General features: G+C 34.0%; 1 long non-coding RNA gene across 1 annotated transcript; it reads left to right on the top strand.

The window, feature by feature from the left end:
* The first annotated feature begins 5,287 nt into the window (after positions 1 to 5,287).
* LOC109275462 (uncharacterized) lies at positions 5,288 to 19,037 on the top strand. Its single transcript, XR_002084166.2, has 2 exons — positions 5,288 to 5,379; positions 18,954 to 19,037. It is a non-coding gene; the product is annotated as an uncharacterized LOC109275462 (long non-coding RNA).
* Positions 19,038 to 19,178: the final 141 nt, after the last annotated feature.

Genomic DNA, 19,178 nt, shown 5'->3' with positions numbered 1-19,178 from the left:
AATTAAAAGAAACCATTTTTAGTGTTCTAAAAACAATATACTTTACATAGGTAACTATCATTCTCTTTACCATTTTCTTTATATACATCTGTTAATTTTGCATTTGAAGGGGCAAGAGGGCATAATAGCAAAAGCATGGGAAATCCCCAAAAATACTTGTTCAAATCTCCAAAATATTGTTAATAGTATTTATGGTCTTTATGAAAGTTAAATAACTTGTTTGTGCTTCAGTTTCCATAGCTGCAAAACTGGAGCTAAATATTTACCCCATTGATTTGTTATGATAAAAAGGCACTGTACCTGGTACATATTACACATAAAATAAGTTATTATTACTTTATTGTCATCACCATCAACATGTTCAAGCCAATACAATGAAGTTGGAAAGAATTACTTAATAATCTACCATTTATATGTACAATTTACTGAAATGTGTTTTTTAGGTGTGAACAATATTCGATAATTGATGGGCATTAAGTTAATTAGGGTGCACAAAGCACTAATTGCAGGGAACCAAAAGGATTCCCTAATACAAATGCCTCTCAAAATACAGAATTATTGTAATATCATCTACCATAGTGTAGTAGTTCTATCGGCACACCATTACATATTTTTTCTCTGCAAAATCTAAATCTGCATACTCAAACGATGAATTTGTGCCCTTAGATGTTTAAACTGAATTTTTTTCCTTTCTTTCCTTATTGCTTTCCTTCATTTTTCCTTTTTTTTTCTTTTATCTTTCTTCCTTTTTTTTTCATTTCCGAAAATTTAAACTTCATTCAATATTCCAAGAAAATGAAACATTTTGCTAACTTCCTCCCCTTATTTTGTTATTTTATTCTCTCTTTACCCAAACTCTATTTTTAAATCCCTTTACTTCCAAGAAAGTCTCAAAACTCATTCATTCTAGAGTATAAACATATAAAGGCCAGATAAGAATTATAGTGATATTTGTGGAAAGGAGAAAGGTGTTATTTTACATTGGTTTAAACTAAAGTACTCAATCATCTAACAAACACCACCAAGTATAAAAAAATTGGCCCTCAAAAATCTCACCCACTCATGGCTGGCTCCTGCTGAATTTTCATAACTGCATCTCTACAAAGTCCTAAATTATTGACTCAACACTTAAAGAAAAAGTATAACTGTCAGAAACAAAATAGAAACACCAAAAGCACAAGAAATCAGTTACATAACTTTTAAAGCACACATTATGAGTTTATTCCAAACTTCTTGTCAAGGTAGAATATTGAATATTAATAATAGTTAAAAAGACCCTAAATACAATTTTGTGTAAAGATCTACCACAGCTATATCCAAGTTATCCTTCCAAACTTTTTCTCCTTGCTCATATTGTATCTGTATCTCCTAAAACTAAGAATATTAGTTATATTTGCTTAGGAATCAGAAAAGAAAATACTCATCCTTTCATTTTGGTTCATATTTACCAAAGTATTACACCTTCATGTTTATTGTAACAAACCATATTCCAGTTAACACCTTAGCTATATGCCCTTCAATCTTTGATAAATGTAATGGAATTCTGAGTATGTCTAAAAGAATTGCCTTCTGGTCTATTCTCAACCGGCATTATATTACACCATGTTTCTTTTCAGGTCTGAATAGCTAAACCTTAAATTTGATAGATTAAAGCAATGCTTTTTTTTATTATTAAAAACACATACTGAGAAGAATAAACTTAAGAAAGAATAAAGATTGACTCTGTAAATTGGACCATACAAAGTGCAAACCACAAAAGAGAATGGAGTTACATTAAAATAAGTATAATTTAAAAGTCAAATTTAAATATATGCAGAAAGCATATGAAATTGTGTGTATTTTAGCCATCAAGAACAGACAATATTATTTGCCTCCAAATTCTTAAGTTTCTTTAATGAAATAATATAATGTTTAAAATATGAAGAAAACCACTGTAAAAACTGAGTTACTATGGCAACAGAAAACCATTCAACTAGTCTTAGGCACTAACGAAAGTGAAAATGAATCCTTGCTCCATGAGAAACAATTATTAAAGACGGATATGCACGATGCTAGTTACACTTTTGAGTTAAAAAATATTGCAGTAATATTTAAAAGCATATTTCTTACATTTCTTATAGGAACATTATGTTCTGAGTCTTTAGAAATAAACTTTTTAAAAATTAAGAAAACATAGCTCTAATTCTGAAGACAACATGTGATGTCTCTTGGAATAAAAATGGTAGATCAAAACAATTGATTTCATTTTCTGCTTCACTCAACATATATTTATTAGGCTTCTATGTCCTAGCACTGTGATAGGTACTGTGGATAAAATATTGAACAAACAATACAATCCCTATTATCTTGGTTACAAAGTAAAGTAGGAAAGACAGCAATCATTTAATCATATATATATATATATATATATATATATATATATAGTTACATGTAACCATAGGATCTTTGCATATGTTGTTTCTGCTGTCAGAAGCAATGGGTGGAAAGGAAGGTAGGAAACAAATTCCTGACATAGAGAGAATGTTTGGTGATTTCTAGAAACTGTTTTTAAAAAATCCGGTAGGGGCCCAAACATTCACGACCTTCGAGACCAGTTAAGACTTTGGTATTTAGTCTGAAGGCAATAAAGAACTAGTGAGAGAAACGATTCAGAAAAAAAATGAAATAGTCATATTTTCATCTCAGAGAAAATTAAATTTCAGTTTTGTTGGGGAAACAATTATCAAAATCTTACAAAACAACAAAAGATTTGTATGTGAATGGCTGAGTTGCATGTCAGTTCTGGCTGCCAGGCTACACTTCTGCTCCCCACCATTTTTTTTCATTTTCAGATTATGCTGAAGGAGCAGCTCCTACTGGGATGTGTTCTTCTCATGGCACAACAAAAAGTTCTCGGCAACTGGCAATGTCCTAAAGCCTCTAGCTTTAAAGTGAAACAAGATCTCTTTTGCTCCAATGCCATTGGTTCCCACGAGCCAGATGGCCAAGACTGACTAAGTAATCTGAAAACCTACTTTATCCACTCAGAGGCATGGCAAACTACACGGCAAGTGGATGGGAGAGGAGATATGTAATTATTAGAGAAGGGAGAGTATGATTAGGAATAATAAAACAATCTACTGTAGAGAATATTCTAACTTACCCACATATGTATGTTTAAATATATTTTTGTGACTTTAATAAAAGTATAAGATCATTGAGCAAGGTCATACCATTCTTAAAATCACCTTTCTTGTTATTTAAGTATGAGGAGACAGGTGGTAGATCTATCATTAATGAAGCATTTAGAGGAAGTGTTCAAGGATGACTACTTCAAGCAATAATTTGAAGACATCCTGCAAAATGTCATAAAATATGTATCTTCTAATAAAACAAAACAAAATTAAAAATCTTCTAGCTAATGGATTTTGAATCTCACATTGTGATTCATATTTGTTGTTTTGTTTTATCTATATCAAGCAATTTACTTTTAAAGGTCCCATGACCAGAATATTAGGGCTTATTCCCAGCTATTTGTGCCCATACATATCACAAATATACACAGTAATATCTCATGTAAATAAACCTTAAAACGTAGCCAACCACTTCCCATAAAGTAGTGCAGTTAATTGATGAACATAGTGAGGGTAATGATTTGGCACTTAAAATCTGAATCATATTTTATTTGAGAACTGATAGTTTAACTTTAATAGAGATAGATAACCAAAATATATGTGCTAAGGTAGTAACTTCATTTTGTACTTTTTAATGAAGAAGGAATTTCTAAAGCCATAAACAATTATCTCTTTACCACTGAAAACGCTGCCTAATGATCTGGCCTCCTGGAAATTTCACCAATTTTTCTGGAAATTTGAACACCTCCTGCCTGATCAAACTGCACAGGAATTGTAACATTTCTTAAAAAGTATCTTATTAATCCTAATAAATACTAATTTTCATAAGTATTATTTCATGGAAGTTTATATTCATTGGGTTTACCTTTTTAAAAGCCACTCATTTGTAATGTTAGTGTTCTTTTGCTATGTAACAAATTATTACAAATTTAGCTATTTTGAGCCATACAAATTTATTGTCTCACATTTTCCTTGGGTCAGGAATCTAAGTACAGATTAAGTTGGCTCTTGTGCTAAGAGTGTCACCAGGGTGGAATCAAGATGGCAGCCAGGAACTGCAATCCTGGCTATTGGCAGAATTCAGTCTCTTGAGGCTGTAGGCATGGAAGTCTCCATCGTCTAGCTTATTGGACGTCAGGAACACTCTCAACTCCTAGAAGCTCTCCTGAGGACCTTACCAATCTCCCACAACCCCCTTAAGGCAGTTCACAACATGGCAGTTTGTTTCTTCAAAGACAGCAGGATCTACTGTTTGATTCTTTGTCTTAAGGGTTTGACTGATTATATCAGAATCACTCAGGAAAATCTCCCTTTTCATTAATTCAAAGTCAACTTATTAAGGAGCTTATTTATATATACAGAATTCTTTTTGCAATATATGGTCACATAATCACAGGAATGATATTCCATCATATTCACAGGCCCTTCCCACAATCAAGGGGAGGGGATGGGATCCTCAGGGCCATTTTAGAATTCTGCCTACTACACACAGTTATACTTTTGTTGTTGTTGTTGTTGTTGCTTGGACAACTGGCCCTGCTGACTCACTCAACAATCTAAAATTGTAGAAATGAAATTTCAATCCACACAATTCATTATAAGTACAACTTGACATCTAGAAGGTCCTTGAAAAAAAAAATGTTCACAATGTATACCATGCTGAAAAACTTTTATAATTAAAAACTCACTTCACATAAACACATATTTAAACCTAAAATAATTTTATTATAAACAGTGAGTGAATCAGAGGGGTTTAAAGGGGAAGTAGGATGGGTTCTTTAATCATTTTACTCTCACAAGTTTCTCTAATTCAATCCTTCCCTTTCACTTACTCCCTTTTCTCTAGGGATGACCCTGGGCAAACATCAACACAGAGAATCTCTACTAGCAATTTTATTAATTAGTAAAAACCATAATCCTAGGGTACTCTGGGTTCCTAAAAATTGTGAACTAGATTTTTAGTGAACAAGCAAACAAATCAATGAGAGTGAGAAAGAGAAAGGGAGAATATTGGCTGGCAACCCTAAATTTATCCCAACCCAATATAAGTCCTGAAATTTGTATTTTAAACTGAATGCTCAGTAAATTTCAAAAGTTGCATTTATTTCTCTTTGTTTTAAATTCTTAAGGCAGCCTTTATATATTCAAAAAATATGTATATATCTGAACTATTTTTTTTCTTTCATTAGATGTGTATAATAAATTGAATATCTGAGGATGGAAGTTGATAAATGTTAAATGATGAAGGAAATTATTACCTTTAAACGTAAGTAGAAAAATCCAAAGGCTAATAAGGGCTTAAAAACCTGGACACCATTGGTGTTGCCATTTATTAGTAAAAAAATATATCTAATTTCATCATGGTATACATTACAGTATAAATATTTAATTGTTGATCAAAACCACTCAAGGGAGAAATGGGTTTTTAGGTACATTCTTCAGGCAAATATAAAGAAGTGCTCAATTACCCAATTCAGTTAGAACTTGAAATCTGAACACTTTTGAAATTCATGGCCAATTTGAATGGATTGACACTAACCTTCTTATTATTCTGTAATACTTTTTTATTGTTTATAAACTCCCTTTACTGTTATATATTTTATCCTATCATGAAATATGATTCAGATTTGAAAATATGGAGATGTAAACTATAAACAATTAGCTTTACCATACTGGATAAGATAAACCTATATATATGTATATATATGAATATGAACTGAGATTATTAATCAAAATATAACTTAAAAATATAATACCATTCCACCTACCAGACTGGCAAAACTATGAAAAATGTTTGGAAAAATGCACTGAAATTTCACTGTAACACTTTAATCCTAAGAAAAATTTAACAAAAAGCAGACTATCATTCATTTTACCAGAGAAGTTTAAAAGGTAAAGATAATAAAAGGATCTCAATTCTAAGGTGATCTCTCGCTCTGAGCCCTTGAGGACTGTATTACAAAAAGATTTCACAGTATCCCTTTAACCATCAATAAAATGAACAGATATTCAGAAATTTAGGAATTTATTCATAATTCTGAAAATATCTTTGTCAGCTCTTCCTAAAAACCATTTATACATCATTCTACCACTTAAGGTAAGAGAAAAAAATTAAGACAGTACAAAAAATAAAATCATCTTAACAAATGTTTTTATTCTACAAATTTACTTTAGCATAATTGATCTTTTGGGGTGTTCAGTTCAAGAAATTGTAACATGTGTATAAATTCGTGTAACCACCATAACCATAAGGCTTCAGAATAGTTCCATCGCCACCCAAAAAACTTACTGGGCTATTATTTGTAATCACGGCATGCCCTGACCCCTGGAAAATACTGATCTGTACTCCTCACTAGGGCTTTGTCTTTTCCATAATGTCACATACATAAAATATACAGTAGGTGACCTTTAAACGAAATGTGGAATGTTGGATAGGTACAAACAAGAGTAACCACCCCCCCAAAAAAAATCTTAGTATAATCACATAGAGCTTATTAAAAGTAACTTTGTGGAAATGGAGCTTAGAATTCCTCTCGCAGGCTTAGAACCGAAGACAAAACTAGTCCTATAATATATGAGGTCAGAATGGAAGGATGGAAATGATGCCTTCTGTTACCAGAGTAAGACAAGAAAATGTAAAGCTGTCCTCAAATTCACCTCTCAGGAATATTTATCTTTTAGATATGTTCTACAACTTTGGAATTTATTTTAAGCTGGCTGTACGCATTTCCCCCTTTGGAACATGGGGCACAGTATATCCACCTGTTAGGGTCAATTAATTTGTGAAAGAGCTCCAACAGCTTTGAGCAAAAGCTCTTTTCCATTTATTAAGGCATCAGAGAGTTGCCATATGTTAATTGCTAATCCATTTCTCACTTTGAATAGTGAGACAACAAAAAGACATTTTTTGCGCAGCATATTAAATTATTTTTTAAAATAGCAATGGATATTGCTCTATCCATGTGGGATAAACTTTTCCCTAAGAATTTCTCTCTTATTTCTGAACTTGTTTTCTCTATTCCAGTTTTTGGAGACAAAAATATGGACAAAGTTAAAAAATTCTTTTAGGGGCACCTGACTGGCTCAGTCAGTGGAGCATGAGACTCTTGATTTCCAGGTCATGAGTTCAGGCCCCACATTGGGCCTAGAGCTTACTTTAAAACAAGGATGGGAGGGGTCTTTCAAATGATTTTGATTCATCCTTACAAATCGGTTGAAATCATGAGTATAATAATTTATAATAAGGAACAACTCCAGGGGTGCCTGGGTGGCTCAGTTGGCTAAGCATCTGACTTCTGCTTATGTCATGATCTCACGGTTCATGGGTTCGAGCCCTACATCATGCTTCTGATTCTGTGACTCCCTTTCTCTCTTCCTATCCCCTGCTCATGCTCTGTCTCTCAAAAATAAATAAACGGGGGGGGGGGGGGGGAAGAACAACTCCCTAAATATTGGCTTATGATGAAAATCACATAACTTTGTATCAATTAAGATATTGTTTTGTTAGCTAGACCTTTCAAATAGCAAATTATTGGAGCAGACAACATTAAATAAAATCATTGCAACTAGCTGGAGCTGTCACATCTAGAAATTGATAAAGAAGCTTCCACATTCCTACTTGAATTCACGGTATTTTATTGGTTGTTGGATGGTTTCAATGACCACTTCGAACTCCATAAAAAAGTAAAGGAGAACATTTCCAAAGTGTTTAATTATCTACATAAGGATCTCTATCCATTACAGATGTATGTTTAAAATAATTCAAGGATTTAAAAAAAGGAATACATATTTATTTCAATTTATACTTCCTATTATCTTCCCATTCCTTAATATAATATAGAACTTCAAAATCCATCAGTCATTATATTTATAAAATGGCGAGAATATCCTGATTCACACACTAAACTTCACTATCTTAGAAGGTTGCAAAGTCTTAACAATGAAAACTGCTCTCATAAATAATAAAATAACAAAGGCTTGTCTTGAAATGCTGTTTTCTGTTCACTGCAGATTAGAGAGCTGTCACAGAAAATTACACAAAGATAAAATCTGGTCCGCAATCTGCAAGGCCTTAGGAAACAGCTATTTTCCAAATAAATCTCAAAATATTATTTTTATTTTGTTCTTGGGCACTTCACACTCATGCTGCAGCTGGTTCATTTCTCCACTGAGGACAGTTAGACAATTCCTGTATTTTCCTCTATTGTATATTGTATTCCATAAGCTACTTAAGAAGTCATTGGCCTAGACGAACAACAATAAACATTTATTGAGCCTCAACTATGTGTTAGGTACTTTATTAGTCACACGGCTTAGAACAGAGAGTCACTTCAAAGCAAACATACCCAGTTGGATTTCCTACTTCCTATCTTTCTGAGGACTGTATCTAACCAACCACTTGGAGCAGTCATTCACAAGAAAAAATTTGTTGTTCATCAGTTGATGAATTTTGTGCTCCTGAAAATATGATATAGAAGAGTCAGCATTGCATCTGGGGAGTAGCTAAGGATTAGTCGTCTGAGTAAGCAAATAAGGAGAGGACAGGAGTAAGGGCTCTGGCTAGGAGTTTATGGGTCAGAAAGGGAACTTGGTGTGGAATGAGAGTATAACGAAAGAGGACTTGATGTGATCTGGTGGAGAGAAAAGAGGGACCAATACTATGCAAAAACGTGGAGTGGTGTAGATTTACTACGTGCCACTCATTTTGTATTTTCTTTGGCTCTGTGGACACAACAGTTCCTTTTTACTTACCTCATATAACTAATATTTCTCTATCCACCCACCAACAAAATTTGTTCTTAAAAAAATATAACTTCCTTTGCTTCAAATTCTACCCCATTTGTCAAATGCTGGAAAAGAGTCAGCTAAAGATAAGACTCAATGCATTATATATACAGCACCCATAGATCCTGCCACCTTAAGGTCAGCCTTTGCCCTTCCCTTAAGGAAAAAAAAAATAGTGTTTAAGCCAACTCTGGACATCCCATTCTCCTTTTGAGGATTTAGAATACCAGAAGAGAAACTAAGCAAGAGCCGCCTTCTTCAGGGGAAAAAGGGAGAGAGTAAAATTTTAAATGTCTCGTTTTTCTTCTCTGGTTATTTCAGTTTTATCCTTGACTTATTTTGGGGTTTGGATCCTATTAATCTGTCTTTGCATCTAGTCGCTGTAAGCTCATAAAAGCAAATCACAGATGACAGCTAAGCAATGATTCAGAACCCACATCCTTCTCCAAACCCACCTAGCCTGCCTAATTGCACTACATACTCCTGCTTTCGAATTCATGATACCTTATGGTAACTTCAATAGTCTTCTTCAAACTTCACCCTCCCTCTCCTTGTACTGGTTTGCTAATAGACTTCAGCATTTTAGATGCTGGTGATTCTCTACTACTTTTGGCATTATCTGTGGGCAGCAAATGGTTAACTCAGCAGTCTGAGTTGCTTAGAAGTTGCACATTCCAAAACACAAAGGTCTGCCTTTAGATCTGGTCATGGGCAGCTCTTACAAGATAATCTCTGGACACACACACACACACACACACACACACTAGTAAAAAAGTGCTTTTTATTAAAAGAAGCAGCAACATGAAGGGCAGACCAAAAATAAATATCCTTAACAGAGTGGCACTTAGGTCTTTTAAAATGAAATCTATACCTCATTTTTGCTTTGTGTCCCACCCCCTCCTCCTTCCCCACCCAACTGTGGAATCCATCTTTGGTTATAAAAGGTCACTTATTGTTGTACGATCATATGCCGCCATGCCTCTATGTCTCTGGTCATTCTATTGCCTGTGTGTGGAAGATCTATCCTCCTCATTTCTAACTTTTGAAGTCTTACCCTTCAAGACTCAGTTCAAGTATAACTTTTTTGATGACACGTGTCATAATCCACCAGTCAGAATCAGTTGTTCACTTTGTGCTGCTTCAGGCGTTCGGCTCACACTTTTATTATGAATTCACAGTCTTAGGATTGTTGTTTGTATCTCTGTCCATCAGCTGATTAAAGAACAGGAAAACAAGTGTTTAAATTGTTTTTATATCCTCTCATTTGTGGTGGTGCCCATGCGCAGGTGGGTTTTTAGCCCCCTCTATATCCTTTTCACTCCTCCCAGTTCCAACCTATCAATTTATAATCTAAGTAAAAAGCATAATTGTGACCCCAAAACAGTGTCAACATGAGTCTTCTCATCTCACTCTCTCATCAGATTGCAACCAATATACACAAATCATATGAATTTTTTGGAATCACTTCTAATTCTAGTGCTTTGTTCACAAGAAATAGTGTTTCAATTACATGTGATTGAAGGCAAAGGCCACCCAGTCTCTCTTTAACTATTCTCCATTGACCCACAATTAATCAACCTCCTAGTTAAATGGCAAGTTATTGAAAATTAATGTTTTAAGTAACAAATGTTAGTGCAAGACTATAGGATTAAAAATGTATAAGCATAAAAGTGAATTTAATTTGGGTACATTATATAAAATATATAATTTTACATATATGTCTAAATAAATAGAAAGAATTAAATAAATGGGTTATAAGTCATACACAAAGAAATTACAAAGGCCACTTTTAAAAAAATAGCACATCCATAATCAACATAATTAGTTCTGTGACCATACCTATTGCTGTCTTTTTACAGAACTATGACTACCAGGTCACAACCAAATTTGTCAGCTGAATTCCAGCTGTAAAATTCATGTTTCTCAGAGATATATGAGGGGGAGAAGAAACACGGCCTCATTTTCAATCCCTACGTTGAGACCACAGTGTCGGCTGGAAAATGATAAACTTTAACTTTTTAAATGAGTTCATTTTACGTGGATATCACTTACAAAGAATAAATGTGAAGCAGTAATAGTGTATTTTCTGATACATTTCAGACTTCAGCCAAAGCTAGAAAGGGTGGCTGTAGCATTATAGAAAAAAATTTCCTGCCTACCAACACATATTGCATACAGCTGTCTAAAATAATCTCATCAAACTGATACACAGTATACAGTTACAGATCTTCATAATATAAATAATCACTGTAAGGCAAAAATGATCACATTAGATTTTTAATTTGATTTAAACAATCTATTTTTGCTTTTACTTTCATATTTTTTCCCAAAAGCTGAAATTTATCCCACGACCTAGTAAAAAACAACATTTTCTAGTACATGTACAATTGGGATTTTATTTTACTTTTTTTTTTTAAACTTTTAGTTTCAATCCTAAAATTGAAGTGGTATTTTTTTAATCTTATACTTTGTTCATTTTTTTTAATCTGAGTTTTTAAAATTTTAAACAATAATGTTCAATCTTTAAGCACATAGATGCAAAATATGGCATTTAAGATCTCCAGTGTCAACCCATGTACCTACCATACTTTCTTAGCTAAACTTTCTTCCAAATTGTACAATAGCAAGATGATTTAGTTATGTTGACCTCAGATTGCTGACTAGTTCAAGAACAATGTCTTTCACCCATAAGATGTATTAGTCACAGTACCAAACACTGTATACACTCTAATGTAAATCGACATAGTAACATGATTTAGGGGCACCTGGGTGGTTCAGTCACCAAGCGTTTAACTTTTGTATTTGTCTCAGGTCATGATCTCACAGTTCTTAAGTTCGAGCCCCACATTGGGCTCTGCACTGACAGTGCAGAGCCTGCTTGGGATTCTCTCTCTCCCTCACTCTGTCCCTCCTGTGTGAGCTCTCTCTTTCTCTCTCTCTCTCAAAATAAATAAGTAAAAACACTAAAAAAAATAGTAGCTTGATTTAGACACAGATATTTGAGTTCAAATACCAGACCAAACAATAGTCATGTCACCATGGTAAACAACTCGGACCTCTTTGCACCTCCCTTTCCTCATTTGATTTGTGATTTGTGATTTGATGTGTGATTTGATGATAATAGAGTACTTAATTCATGGAGTTTTTATGAGGATGAAATTAGTATATGAAAAGTGTTACACAACTTGCAAGTGCTCAATAATTGTTAATTGGTGTTTTAGTTCTAGCTCTGTCACCAAATAATGTGGAACACCAGGCAAGTCATTTACTCTTAAGCAAAGATAATAGCACTTTCACGAACTAGTTATTAAGGATGCCACAAGTGCAAAATTTTAGTAATTTATGTACTAACTTAAAAAGATTTTTTTAATATAAGTAATCAATCTTAACGGAAATGGAGTAAACAGAGTTAACAATGTGCTGAAAGAAAGTATAATGGAAACTGGGAGATTTGAGAAGATAAAAAAAGAGAGAGAAAGAGAAGAAAATAAACCAAAACATTGCTTATTCCTGAGCTGGGAACTCGATAAACTCAGAATAGAATGTGTGACATGTACAGGCCAAAAGTAAAAAAGTTTAATAAAACACAGAAACCTGGAAAATATTATGAACTTATGATAAGGTAATTATTTTAGAAAATGTAACATGATAAGTACCCAATAAATAATATGAATACACATGTATTCAGAACAATCTTAGCATGTATGTATTTTTATCTCCAATTGATTAATTGGAAAACAAGTTCCAAAAATTTAAGTTTTTTACCCAAGATCCACAACACAACTTGAACAATGTTAGAGCTGGAAGTCAAACGTAAGTCCTTGCCTATAAAGCCTGTGTTATTTCTAGGATATTAAACTGCCCCTCAATTCCATGAAATCATATTAGAAGTGTGTCTGAAAACAATGGCAGAAACTGAGGCTGAAACAGCCAATACATAAAGTGCCAAACATTTTAGAAAGATTATGTCTCTTTTCCATTAAAAAGAAATGAAATGTATGGTTCAGGTGGCCAGACAAATAAGTGGTAATGGTATCATCAATATACTAAAGGAAGAAGTTGAATAATTAATTAACACTAGGAAAACATTAACAATGCAAGAGTGAAAAGAACTGACATAATCTTCTATAAGGTTGTATAAGGTTGACTTTGTATATTATATTTTATATTGTACTATGTTATATATATATATATATATATACATATATATATATACATATATATATATATATATCAACTTGTATAGGGAATTCCAAAAATAGTTCTGCCATGGGCAATTTTAACCTTCATATTGGCTTTAGAACCTAACATTACACTTCTTATCCACTGGTGAGAAGCAAATTTAATCTATCATCCTTATGACACTCTGTCTTATATTCCCTATATTAGTGAAGATAGGCTTACTTCTTACTTGCTGTAGCCCACAAGTGTCGAAATTTCTGTAGCTTACAACAGAAAACATTTATTGCTCATTGAAAAATACCTAAAATGGGTTTTTCTAATCAGTGGCCGGCTCTCCTTCAAGCTGTGATTTGGGGATCTAGGCCTCTTCCAAATTGTGAATGTCATCTCTGATCTTCATTATTTGGCTTCTGATATCCAGAGACTATGCATCAAGGAAAAGAACAGGGCAAAAATCATACATGGGAGGTTTTGTAGGCCTGACCTAGAACTCTGTAGACTTCATACATTTCTACATTGTGTATATATCCTTTGGCTAGAATTCATTCACATGGTTATACCTACCTACAAGGGAGGATGAAAAAGGTAGTCTAGTTCTATGCACAGGAAAAAGATTTGGTGAGAAACTAGCCAGTCTGTCTACTTGAAGATGATACCTCATTCCAAAGTTCCACATATCTCAATGAATTGAGGTCCATTAGAAACGCATCCATCCTAAGACGCTTGAGTTCTCCCAACATAGATGTGATTTCTGCCATATGTGAGTCATTAAACAAGTTTGTAGGGTTTTTGTTTTGTTTTGTTTTGTTTTTATATTACTTTTAAAAATTTCATCTTAAAGACAAAATAGGTTAACAGTGTGATTCAGAAGCCAACATCACAAGTTCAAATTCCAACATGCTTACTTATTAACTTCCTGACCTTGAAAAGTTGCTTTAACTCTCTGTGACTCAGTTTACTTATCAATAAAAGAATACTCATCTGAAATACAGGTAAAAGGCTTGATTGGTATAATGTATATAAAGCTCTTAAATGAGTGCCTGACACAGGATGAGGATTCAGTAAATGTTATCAATTATCTTACATACGCATTTATTATCTATTTACAAATCTCATTACTTTTACTAAATCATAAATCTCCTGAGGGCCACCATCATGCCTTACTCACTTGGGACTCTATGTATTCTTTCTATAGTACCTTAGGAATATTAGGCAATCGAATATTTATTGGATCAAGCAAATAATATCTTTCTTAGTTTTTAATACAGGTTTCACACACACTGTCGTTTTCATCTGATGAAAACGATAATATATCAGAATAAAATATATAATGATGTTTCATATTCAGTTGCAAAATATTAAAATATGTTTATAGTTTCCTCATTATTTCACCCAGTTTAGTACAAAAACATCCACTTAAATGTATAGGGTGGTATTTATGATTGAGTTTTACCCTGTGTGCCCTTTATATTAGCGTAAACTCTTGAACAGTGACCAAAAATTATTACAGCTTGATGTCTTTTCAGTAGCCAGAATGAAATGAATTGGTCTCAGTCCAATTCCTAGTGGACAAGTGTCTAAATCAAAAAACGCCACCACAATTAGCATTACTTTAGTTAATAGTTTTAACCACTGAGGTCAAGGATACGCTGAATAATAAAATTTGAACTAATCTTGCAATGCAAATTGTAACTGTTTCCAAAATAAAGGTTAGGTAAGCTTGGACAGTTATCTGTTAACTAGTTAATTCACAGAATAAAAGGGAGAAAAGTGCTCTAATGAGGCTGACTAGGAAATAATGTAATTTTATGAAACTGAATTTTCTTTAGTAGTCATTCAAATGAGGCTGACTAGGAAATAATGTAATTTTATGAAACGGAATTTTCTTTACTAGTCATTCATTTCCACAAACAACTTTAAATTTTTTCATGAAAAATTAAATTTCTACCAAAACTAACAAGAATTTTCAGCCTACTATTAATTTTGAAAATAAAGTTGAGAATCTAAATATATGCGCATTTATTTCACTCCCAAGTCACAATATAGACAACTCACAGGGAAATTTCTAAAAACAAGGAGAAACACAAATGTTGCCTAAGGTCCACACAGAAAAGTAGAAGAAACAAAATTCTTGGCTCCAAGGAACTTCAGCAAAGACTTCGAAGTACAAAGACTAAACATGTTTCTAGTAGCAAAAAAGGTAAAAGCTGAATATTCATCCCTTCACAGAATGATGGGATTTTCTATACTTTAAGGGAATCTAAACATTTTATGTTCACATATAAGATAATTAAGATTATTATAAATTGAGTTGATTTATCCAGAGTTATATAGTGACCTTCACTCTTCACATTGTTCTTAGTGTCTACCCTAGACGATTATGTGCTAACAAAAATCCATATGTATGCATGCATGCATGTATGTATGTGTTTGACATTGTTCAAAGACCTGAGAAAAACATCAGTGAATACAGGAAAACTCCCTGCCTTCATGGAATTTACATTCTAGTGATGGGAAAAGGACAATACATAAGAAATATATTTAATAATGCGATAGTACAATGTCAGGGAGATCAGTTTGTGAGGTGATGAATTGGTTTGATAGAGCTGCCTTAACAAAGCACCACAGACTGGGTGGCCTACACAGCAGAAATTATTCCTCATAGTTCTGGAGGCTGGAAGTCTGAGATGAAGGATTGGTTTCTTCCGAGAGCCACGAGGAAAGTTTCTCTTGCAGGCCTCTCTGGTCGGCCCTCTACTTCCTGTATCTTGACGATATCTTCCCTCTATGTGTGTATCTGTCCAAACTTCCTCCTCTTAAAAGGATACCAGTCATACTGGATTAGGGCTCACACTAATGACTTCATGTTAACTTAGTTAACTTGTTTAAAGATTCTATATCCAAATACAGTCACACTCTGAGGTACTAGGGGTTATGATTTCAACAGGTAAATTTTAGGAGCTTTCAACTCAGCTCAAAACAGGAAAGGGAGTAAAACTGGCATTATTTAAAATGCCAAGTCACGAAGTTGGGTTTGAATGGAAAGGGGATGTTTGGGCAAAGTCATGAAAGAGATGATTTGTAAAACAAAACAAAAGCTACAACATTTTTGCAATAAAAGTTTGTAATAAAAACCAAAATTTGGCTCTAGCTTGGCTTCAGGAAGGCGTGAAACTCAGAACCCAGAATACCTCCAAGACATTAGGCCACCCGTGCTCTGTTTATCACTCATCTCTGCTTCTCTCTGGACATCTGCTTCGTTCTTTTCCTATCGACCTCCTCTCTCTGCTTGTCAGTCCACATAGTTGTCAAAGGCTCTTCATGGTTTGCAGTTAATACATAGCCTATTTTTAGTTTGTTGTAGAGATGTACTAGCTCTTCCTAAATGCTAATTCTAAATTCCCAGGAAAGAGAGTCCATTTGGCCCAGTCGATTGTGAACAAAGACCTAGGACATGTAGAACAAATATAGCTGCCCAGGATCCTTTTCTGTGGAAGAAAGATGAGGGTACAGCTTGTACCCATAATGTAAATAAATGACTCCAAAATAGTTTGTGACAGACAGGAAAGATTTTCTCCTCAGCCATTAGATACCACATTTTTTTCAATTTTATTTATTTATTTTGAGAGAGAAAGAGTATGAACACTTAAGCAAGAGAGGGGCCAAGAGAGACAGAGAGAGTATCCCAAGCAGGTTCCACACTGTTGACATGGAGCCCTACTTGGGGCTCAAACCTACAAATTGTGAAATCATGACCTGGGCTGAAGCAAAAAGTCAGCCGCTTAACTGAATGAGCCACCCAGGTGCCCCTAGATACTGCATTTTTTAAAGAAACTTCATTGTTCCAGTTCTTTCTCTTTTTTCTACTCTTATACTTTCTTTATCCCAATTTGCCAATTCTGTGTCAAATCACTCTGAGCATTTCTTCTCTGTTGGGAAAAAATAGAAAGAGCACAGGAAAGGGGGTCATAAAAATAAGAAGAAATCTTAAGTTTCATATCCATAGTCCCTTGATCTTAACCAGGCTCCTTTACACCTGGCATATATTAAAGCTCCTATCTCAGTATAGTGTAATTGCTTGTTAATTAAATCCCCAACTATTTACTCAAAATTCATTACAAATATATTTATTAATTTTTCACTTTTGGCCAGGCACTCTGATAAGCCAGGATATCCAATGGAGGGAGAAGGAAGGGGGACCTGATACATTATCTGCACTTAGAAATTGCTATAGACTGAATGTTTGTGTCCCCACCCCTCAAAAAAATTCATATGTTGAATCATACTCTGAAGCGATATTGTTAGAAGGTGGGGACTTGTTAGAAGGTTGTGAAAGTAGAACTCTTATGAATGGGATTAGTGCCCTGATAAAAGAAGCTGAGAAAGCTCCCTCACCCTTCCATCAGGTGAGGTTACAGTGAAAAGAATACCATCAATGAGAAAGCAGGATCTTACCAGACACCAAATCTGCAGGTGCCATGATCTTGGATTTCCCAGGCTCCACAACTGTTAAGAAGCAAATGTTTGTTGTTCATATACCACCCAGTTAGGATATTTTATATATCAGCCCAAATGGACTACGGGAGAAATTATTACTATTTGCAGTTCAAATTTTTAATCTGCTTTACTTAGGAAGTTTGAAGCAGGGTCCTCACATGAAAGTGAAACAGAGAAAGTGAAGACAGAGACTGTAAGTTTCTAAAGAACAGGATCTGAATCTTGCTACCTTAAGTGCTCAGGATTTCACATTTTTTAAAAGACTAAGTAATGATCTTCTGTAGAGCATATACCCCGTTCTCATATATTTCATTTATAAGCAACTCTTGAGGGAAATTTCAGACTAGATGGATAACAGAATGATTCTATGACAGACTAGTGGGGGATAAATAAACCAATGTAAAGGTAGGACTGTAACGTAATGTGAGAGAAAAACATTTTGGTTGTCACATACTAATCATATCATAGAATCTTTTAAATCTCAAAAGATGTTCAATCTTCGTTTACCTCTACATGGTTTACCAAAAATGTCATGTATGGTGATGATTTTGTTTTATTTTACCTCTAATTTCATCCTCCAACCTCAACATTTATATCTCTCAAATATTAACAATCCATTAATAGCTATCCAATTTAGGGTTATTAATTAGAATAAAGTTGGCAGTTTGACTTCAGAGTTCAGCCTGTTTTCTTGTGATTCTTTAATGTGGTTGACTGCCTGCAAACATTTAAATGATTCCCCTGCCACTTGTCTATGTATTTAAGCAAATAGACTATTACAAGAACAAAGACCTACTTGGTTTTTCTAATTGGACAGAGGATAAAAGAAATCTTTTCCAGCTTTGTTTTATTTCTAAACTCATTTAGCACCAAGTGCATATCCACTTCGACTTTTTTGGAACAGGTTCATTATGAAAATGGTCTAATAATGAGTAGTTGGACCCAGAGTTTTTATACATCCCTAAATGAATGCAAGCTTGTTTCTCATCATTTCTTTGTTTCATAATTATGTTCCCTTTCAGCCCACCCTTTCTGGGGTATCTTCCTAAACGTACTCTCTTTTGTACTATGTTTCCTTTGATTGTGAATACCTCGTTATATGTAGTAATTTCCATTATAGGTCTACAATATAAATTCATCAACTAATTTCTAGCTGTCTTCTTTTCTTAAATAACTCATTGACAATCTATAATATAGGTGCTTGTTCAAAATCTTATTACTTGTATGAGGGAAATATAAGTAAGTAAGCCTTTAAATAAATAAGAATATAAAATATAAATGTTTTGTAAGTCTGAGGTTGAGGAATTCCCAAGCCAAAGATGCACATACTTGGTTTTTTTTTTTGTTTGTTTTGTGTTGTTTCATTTTGTTTTTTAGGGAATGTGACTCCAGGAAGCAGATCTGAGGAGCAGGGACAGAAAACATGGAAGGAGGAAAAATAATGTAAGATTGCAGGATCTTCTTGCACTGTTGGTGGGAATGCAAATTGGTGCAGCCGCTCTGGAAAGCAGTGTGGAGGTTCCTCAGAAAATTAAAAATAGACCTACCCTATGACCCAGCAATAGCACTGCTAGGAATTTATCCAAGGGATACAGGAGTACT

Source organism: Panthera pardus, unplaced genomic scaffold, assembly GCF_024362965.1.
Source record: "Panthera pardus isolate Hobbes unplaced genomic scaffold, ASM2436296v1 HiC_scaffold_13, whole genome shotgun sequence".
Classification (NCBI taxonomy): domain Eukaryota; kingdom Metazoa; phylum Chordata; class Mammalia; order Carnivora; family Felidae; genus Panthera; species Panthera pardus.
The sequence above is the reverse complement of the archived record's forward strand: the minus strand, read 5'-3'. Positions and strand labels throughout refer to the sequence as shown.